The 8450-nt window shown below is 43.5% G+C and overlaps 1 pseudogene; it reads left to right on the top strand.

Moving 5' to 3' along the window:
* Positions 1-6997: 6997 nt before the first annotated feature.
* On the top strand, positions 6998-7984 carry LOC145505287 (PHD finger protein 11 pseudogene; annotated as a pseudogene).
* The last annotated feature ends 466 nt before the right edge of the window (positions 7985-8450 follow it).

Below are 8450 nucleotides of genomic sequence, written 5' to 3' on the forward strand. Positions count from 1 at the left end.
CAGAGACATTACTTTGCCAACAAAAGTCCGTCTAGTCAAGGCTATGGTTTTTCCAGTGGTCATGTATGGATGTGAGAGTTGGACGGTGAAGAAAGCTGAGCGCCGAAGAATTGATGCTTTTGAACTGTGGTGTTGGAGGAGACTCTTGAGAGTCCCTTGGACTGCAAGGAGATCCAATCAATCCATCCTAAAAGAGATCAATCCTGGGTGTTCATTGGAAGGTCTGATGTTGAAGCTGAAGCTCCAATACTTTGGCCACCTCATGCGAAGGGTTGACTCATTGGAAAAGACCCTAATGCTGGGTAGGATTGGGGGCAGGAGGAGAAGGGGACGACAGAGGGTGAGATGGTTGGATGGCATCACCGACTCGATGAACATGGGTTTGGGTAGACTCCGGGAGTTGGTGATGGACAGAGAGGCCTGGCGTGCTGCAATTCATGGGGTCGCAGAGAGTCGGACACGACTGAGCGACTGAACTGAACTGAACTGAACTGAACTCAGCAGGAAGGTTCTACCTCAGTTTAGTTGTTTAGCCCCTCCTGTCTTCTAGGACCCCCTTGAGGTCACTCCTCAGGACAGCTTTCGCTGACACCTCAGACCCAAGTACCTTGTATCACAAAGGCTTATAGTCCCTGGAATTTCTTTTACACCAGACTCAATGACCTTGAACATCAAGCAGGTCACGACATCTTTGCCAGCCAACTGTAAGATCAAGGACATCGATCTCTCTTGTTCAGTGCTGTATCTCCAACTAACTCACAGGGTCTAGCACACAGAAGGTACTCAGTAAACATCTACTGAATGAATGCATAGATAAACAAGTAAATGAGAACTCAGTGATGGTGGGTATTACTAATGATACTATAACCTCAGCCCACCACTTACTACCTATATGACTTTGTTGCATCATCTGTAAAATGAGAAAAGTGAATATTCAGAATGACCCTGAAAAATAGCTATTGACTTAATGTAGATAAAATGCTTATCTCATAGTGTTAAAAATGGAGTTAAACATGTCCAAAATGGAGTCACTTGTGCCAAGCCCCATGTCTTGATTTGGTGCACCAAACCAAGACTTAACTTACAGTTTTGGTTCTCCCAGGAATAGAACCTTAAACCAGTCAATCAGAAATTACCTGACCAGCCCTAAGTAGGTAATCTGCCTCATATTCCCCTGCCAAGTATAACTTCCTTTTTCCTGCTCCCTTCTGCCTGTAAGTCTTTCATTTCATACAACTCTTGGAGCTCATTTCCATCTGCCAGATTGGATGCTGTTTGGTTCAAAATGATTTTTGCTTAAATAAACTCAAAAGTTTTAACTTGCCTCAGTTTATATTTAAACAGGAGGGAATCACCAACAGATAGTGACTCTTCTCATCCTAAGGGCAAAGGGGAAATAGGGCCTCTTTTTCAGAACCCAGAAGGATCCTTTCCCCATGTTTCCAAAGGTCAGAAGAATGCTGTGATCCTCACCCCCATATAACCTAGCACTTTCCAGGAGAGCTTGAAAGGAAAAAGATGTCCATGGCCATGCCCGGTCTGCTGTCTTGACAACCGAGGCTGCCTCAGCGTGGGGCCTACTGCAAATCTGCACACTCCTGCTCCCGACCAGAGCAGAGACGCAGACAGGGGATCATTGCCAATGGCTTCGTGCAGATTCATGATTTCAAATCCTCGTTCTTAACATGTGTTTTCGATCGCACGCAAAACATGGCTTTCTGGTTTCCATTACCTTTGTTTCATTTTAGAATATAGTGTTTTTTATAGCCTTGGGAAGGGAGGGAGTTGCAAGCAAGCCAGTAAGAGTGTGAGTATATGCTTTTTATGTTTCCATCAGAAGAAAGAGGGATGAGAGAGCCAAGAAACCAATGATGGCAGGCTTGCCTCTGACTCCTTCAAGTCAATCACTGATTCCCCAAACATTTATTGAGCACCTACTCTATGCACACAGAGAGAGAGGATAAAAAGATGACCCCAATGTGGTCCCTGCAGTCTAGTAATTTGCAACTGAATGAAGCAAACTGGCTCTCAGCACCACAATAGGAGACAGATTTTTCTTCTGGAAGGGAAGGGGAGGAAGTGGAGAGGGAGGAGAGGAAGGGAAAAAAAGAAAAAGAAGAATGAAGGAAGGGAGAGGTGGGAAGGGAAGGAGAGAAGAAAGGATGAAGGCAGAGTGGAATAGGGGAAGGAAGGAAACTAACATATATTTATGACTTCCTGTGTTCCAGGCACTGGGCTAAGAACCTTACATCTTGTATTCTATTTAATCCTCATAACAGCCTTCTAAGGAAAGTTCATTTACCATTTTACAAATGAGAAAACAGAGACTGAGATGATGCCCAAGGTTTCATAGCTAGTAGAACAATCTGAAGGTGTTGCACAGGCTCTGGAGCTAGTGGTGCCAGCCCAGCTCTGCTGTACAGACTGGAGCCTCCTTGAGTACATGAGGGGCCCACAGCCTGAGAACCTCTGGCTCCTTGAAATTCTCCCAGAAACACAGAAGGTTAGACTTGATGGAACTTAGAAATCATTAATCCAACCCACTAGAGGAGAAGCCGAGATCCAGAAACAGGTGGTGGTCACATGCCTGGGGTCCTGTGGAAGGTTCATAGAAGATCTGGGGTCCAATCCTTCCCACCAGCACCCACAGGGAAGTCAGCAATGCCAACAGCCATGGCATTTAATTGTTTCCAGACCATGAAAGACTGCAGTCCACCCTCCTTGATCTGTCCCATTCTGGCTCAAGCATTCCCAGGTCTGCTGAGCAGAAAGGTTTGTTTTGGCAGAAAGCTGGGTGCTGTCCAGCTCGATAATCACCCGTGTTAACACACCATTATGTGTGTCGTTAACAGACTTGGCAACTGGGATTTCACTTTTTTTTTTCTTTTTATTTTCAAAAAATTAAAAAATAAAATGCAACCCCCATGTGTGAATCAGAAGGACCAGTCACACAGGTGCATGTTGACTCTGCCTGGAAAGGGAGGCTTTTCCAAAAGCAGGTCTTTCTGCCTAGGACAGAGATCACAGCTTTGCTCTTGAAGAAGGCTCTGTCCGTCATCAGGAGTGGGATTTGCCGCTCATAGCCGGGGCCCCACATCCAGTCGTTCCTCCCATGCCTTACCAGCACCTTCCCTATACCAGCCTAGCTGATAAAATGGAAAAAGTAAGGGCTATGAGCTCAGACAGACTTGAGACTAAAGACTGGCTTCATCACCTTGTGACTTGTGAGGACTTAACTGAGATTTAACCTCTCTGAACTTCAGTTTCCCCATCTAGAAAATGGAGTAACAATAAGATATCATATATCGTCCTTCCCTCAATTTATGTCATGCTCAGAAACTTACCAATTTTAAAAAAGAAAGAAAAACATTTAAAAATAATATTGTACTCCTATGATTTGGCAGGCCTTGTTCTAAGTACTTCGAATAGAAAGATAAATCAGCTACAGATCTTGCCTTCCAAAAGTTTACAAAAGGGCCACGGGGGAGCTAAAGAAATTTAATCATTATTCCACAAATACACACTAAGCCAATGTTAACCCATTTCCAATGCTAACACCCTGGTCCAAGTCACATGTTCCCTCGCCTTGACCCCTGCAGTCACCCAACCAGCCTCGGGTTTCCTCCCTTGCTCCTTTACAGTCTGTTCTCAACAGGGCAGCTAGCACCAGCCCTGAAAACGCCAGTAAGATCATGTCACTCTGCTGTTCACAACCTCTCAATGGCTTCCTTAAACTCAGGGGGAAAACAGCTTAAGTACTTAGACTGACCTAGAACGTCCTGGGATCTAGGCCCCTCACGTCTCACTGCCCACCTCATTCACTCTTCCTCTGCCCCATCGGTCTGTCTGCTTGCTATTCACTGAGCACTCTTAGAAGCTCCCACTTCCAGTTCTTCATTCTCCCCAGAGATCGGAGGTCCCCTAGGTATCTGCACCTTCCGTCACTTCACTCAGGCTGCTGCTCAAATGTCATCTCATCAGAGAGATGCTTGATTCACACGAGCATTCCGGGTGCCTGCTTTGTCCTTACTCTGTTTTCCTTTCCTCCGTAGACTTATCACTTCCTGAATGATAGAGTTTATCGATTTGTTTGTTTTCTGCCCTTCTCATCAGAATAAAAACTCGCAAAGAGCAGAGATTTTGGAGTAGCACCCTTCTCATACTATGTCCTTGATAAACAACTATTGGGTAGAAAAATGATACAAAACAAAACATACTGTCTGACAGACAACTGCACTAAGCAGTAGTGAGACCAAATGGACAGACAGAGGCCACCTTTCCTAGTCTGTGTGGGGAGGACGACAGAGGGAGCACCATGGGTCTTCTGAGGAGGTACTTGACCCGGCTGTGGAAGGTCAGAGTCAGGGAATTCTTTCAGAAGGAAAATATTTCTAAACCCAGCTATGAAGAATGAGTTAGGGTACAGAGAAAGATAGGAAATTTGGGGATAGGGGAAGGGTATTTCACATAGAGGAAACAATATGAGAAAAGGAATACAGGAAAGAAACATGTTGGCATGTTTCGAGACCCACAAAGATTCCAGTTTTGTAGGAGCTATACCTGTGTGTGTGTGTGTGTGTGTGTGTGTGTGTGTGTGTGTGTGTGTGTGTGTGTGTGTGTGTGTGTGTGTGTGTGTGTGTGTGATGTGGTGTAGAATAAAAAGAGATGGTGCTGGACATATGGAAAGGAATGGTTCATGGAAGGATTTCTATGTCGGTTGAGGATATGCGCTCTTATCTTACCAGCTAGGGAAAGCCATTGAAGAAGAGTCTCAGGGTCAGATTTGGGTTTTAGAAAGATCTTCTGACCAGAGGATGGAAAACAGAATCAAGGGATCTCCGGGTGAGAATCACGGAGGTGAGTTAGCTAACAATACAATAACAACAATAGAAATTAGAATTTAAAACTTGTTTTGCTTTCTATAACTCCAACTATCATCTAAAGAGGACAGATCCCACTAAGTGGAAACAAGATCTTATTTCAGCTAAGACTTTATATGATTTTGATTATACAGTTTTGAGGACAAGATCTGGGGAGAGCTAAATTCTCTGTATCATATGAGGAAAGAATTTGGAGTTTCCCCAGAGGATCTCAGTGGGAAAAAATAGGAGCAAAGGAAAGAGAAACCAGTAAGACAATGTGATGCTAACTACTGAGCAGAGTAAATTTTCAATAGAAAAACCTAGTAGTGATGGAGTGTTTTAAAAACAGGAGTGTGTAATTTGTGGTTTTAAGTTGCTTGCTCATTAATGAGTGTACTAGTATAAGTATGCCTGCCATCAGTGAAATAAAACAAACAAAATGGACAAAGCACAGAGGCAACAGTTTTCTGGCACTGGACAAAAGGCAGCACAAGGCCAGGATGCCAGCAAGGAGGGGAGTTCACAAGGTGAGCCCCGAAATTGCCCAAGCTCTCTGTCTGGGGAGGATTCCCCCACTGCAGAGAAGAGAGCCAGTGTGTGCAGACAACATGATAGTTCTAATGAGCTGAGGAGGTAGAAATCAGAGCTCAGAACAGCTGGAACGGCTGGGACTGTGAGGAAAAGCACAGAGAGGAGTGAACTGCACAGATAGGGGTCTCCAGAAGCTGTGGAGGGAGGCCTATAAAGTCCTGAGCTGAAAACTAGGCTATACTCAGAGACAGAGTAGCTACAACAGAGCGGAGAACAAAACAGATACCGAAAGTTAAGTAGTGCTAGAGAACAGTTCAGCCATAGGGAGAAATCTTGTTCACACCCAGGTCTCCAGCTGAGACTTGAAGATGATGACAATATAAGAGTCAGGACCACACCCTAGAGTCGGGCATACTCTTGATAATCACTGACCATTAGAACTTCTGCAATGATGTTAATGTTACTTGACTGGTCCAAAATGATAACCATGAGCTGCAGGCAGTTATCAAGCACTCAAAATATGACTAGTACAACTAAGGAAATGAGTTTGTAATTTATTTCATTTCACTTAATATAAATTTAAACAGCTACATGTGGCTGTCGTATTTTACAGAACAGCTTTGGACCCACCAAAATAAAAAGCCCTAAATCCAAGCCCTCACAATATCCACAATAGACAAAGATTTGGAGGTTGGCCCCATCAAGTTAGAGCTGTTTAAGAAAGATGGGCTTTCCACAAATTCTCCATATCAAAACCTACAGTCAAGGTGATGAGCCAGTCTAAATAGATTTATTTTGATAAGCTAAAGAGGCATATTGTTAGCTCTAGAGCAACCACTAAGAAGCAATAAGAAGTATTGATGAGAAGCCAAATAGAGGAAATAAAATGGAATTCCAAAAATCTGTATAATTAGGAAAGGAAAGGATCATTAGAGAAACAATCTCCCAAAAAACAAATGAAAACAAATAGCAAAATGATAATCTTAAACCTAAACATGTTTATAATCTTACTAAATGTAAAATTCGTCAATTAAAAAAAAACAGAATGACAGACTAGATTAAAAAACAAGATTCAAGAATATTCTCTCTATAAGTGATGCACTTTAAATTTCAAAACACAAATACGTTCAAAGTATATAGATGAAAAAGACATATTATGAGTTATGGGCTGAATTGTATCCTCCCCCACAAATATATGTTTCCCTGGTAGCTCAGATGGTAAAGAATCTGCCTGCAATGCAGGAGACCCAAGTTCTATTCCTGGGTCAGGAAGATCCCTTGGAGAAGCAAATGGCTACTCACTCCAATATTCTTGCCTGGAGAATTCCATGAACAGAGGAGCCTGGAGAGCTACAGTCCATGGGGTCACAAAGAGTCGGACATGACTGAGTGACTAACACGTACACACACACACACCACAAATATACATGTTTAAGCCCTAATGCCCAATGTGATTATCTTTGGAGACAGCAATTTTAGGGGGGCAAGGGTGGTTATTAAGGCTAAATAAGGTCCTAATCCAATAGGACTGGTATCTCTGTTTTCACCTTTTTTATCCTTTTCTTATGTGGAAAGGAACTATTAATACTTAATCAAGGGGCAGCATGGACACAGCGCAGGCCACGCAGGACATGGTCCCGCTCCCAACCAGTGTCTTCTAGGTTGCAGAAAGGTTGCAAAAAAGGATATGTGCGCTCTGCCCCAAAGACCTCAAGTGTAGTGTCCTGTAGTTTGCACAATCAGAGAATATAGCTGCTCATGAAAACTGTTTGCTGTATTCCTTGGCACTTGTGGAATGTGAGGACCATGACCCATATAATAATGATAGAAATTTTGATGTGGAATCAGTAAAGAAAGAAATCAAGAGAGGAAGGAAGTTGAAATGCATGTTTTGTGGGAAAACAGGAGCCACAGTGGGATGTGACTTAAAATCCTGTTTCAAGAATTACCACTTTTTCTGTGCTAAGAATGACCACACAGTTCTACAAGCTAATGGACTTAAAGGAATTTATAAAGTGTTTTGCCAACAACATGCTGACCCTCAAAATGATCTACCATCAGTGAAGGCTTTGTCTGGTGTTTTCCATTCTCACTACAGTGAGCGGACCAAACCAAGGCAAGCCTACTTTTCAGGAGTGAAAACAAAAAGAGGGAGGAGAAAACCTCTCTCAACAGGCAATCATGTACAGCCACCTGAAAGAGTGGCACTGAAGAAGGAAATGGATGGCAGACACACAGGTGCAGTTGTGAAAGCTGCTTTTCTTAAGAAATGTAAAGAAGCAGGACTTCTTGATGCTTTACTTGAAGAAATATTAGACAAACTTCATTTGATTCAGGAAAGACTCATGGATGAGACTACTTCAGAATCAGACTGTGAAGAAATCGGGACTTCACTTTTTGACTGCAGATTGTTTGAAGACACACTTGCAAATTTTCAAGCAGCAATAGAGAATCAAATTCATGAATCTGAAGAGAGGTGGCGGCAGCTGAAGGAAGAGATTGAGCTACTCCAGGATTTAAACCTTGTACTCCCAGCTTTGGTCAAGTTCCACTTCAGATTCTCTGTCTTCTTAAGAAGGACCATTTCCTAAGCCAGGAATTGAGCGCAGTTGCAAACAGGGTGAAATCTGGAGACCGGTCTGTGAGAGCCACACACCTTCAGCACCATGCCCCTGGGGTTTCTCTCTGATCCTTGCCCGCTCTTACCTGTTCTTGCTGATAGGCATCTGATGCCTGTTTACTGCCTCCCCCTCCTTACCGTCATCTCACTTCTATCTCTCCCCAACTAGTAAAATATTTCTCAGAGTCTACTTGAGTAAATTAGACCATGCCTCCCATGGCTCTAAAAATCCTATGGTGGCCTCCTCCCCTCCCCCACTCCAGTGAGCTAAGTGGATTCCAGGTGCTCCCACCCCAGGGCCTTTGCTTGTCCTGCTGTGAGGTCTTCATCAAAATCTTCTAATACCTCTTCCACCCGAGAGTCCTTTCCCCTCATAGCTCTTCTTGGTGTAAGCCACTGTATCACGTATCAAACCACTGGAGTATAAGCAGTCTGAA

This window comes from Giraffa tippelskirchi, chromosome 5, assembly GCF_054371585.1.
Source record: "Giraffa tippelskirchi isolate mGirTip1 chromosome 5, T2T-mGirTip1v1.2.pri, whole genome shotgun sequence".
Lineage (NCBI taxonomy): Eukaryota > Metazoa > Chordata > Mammalia > Artiodactyla > Giraffidae > Giraffa > Giraffa tippelskirchi.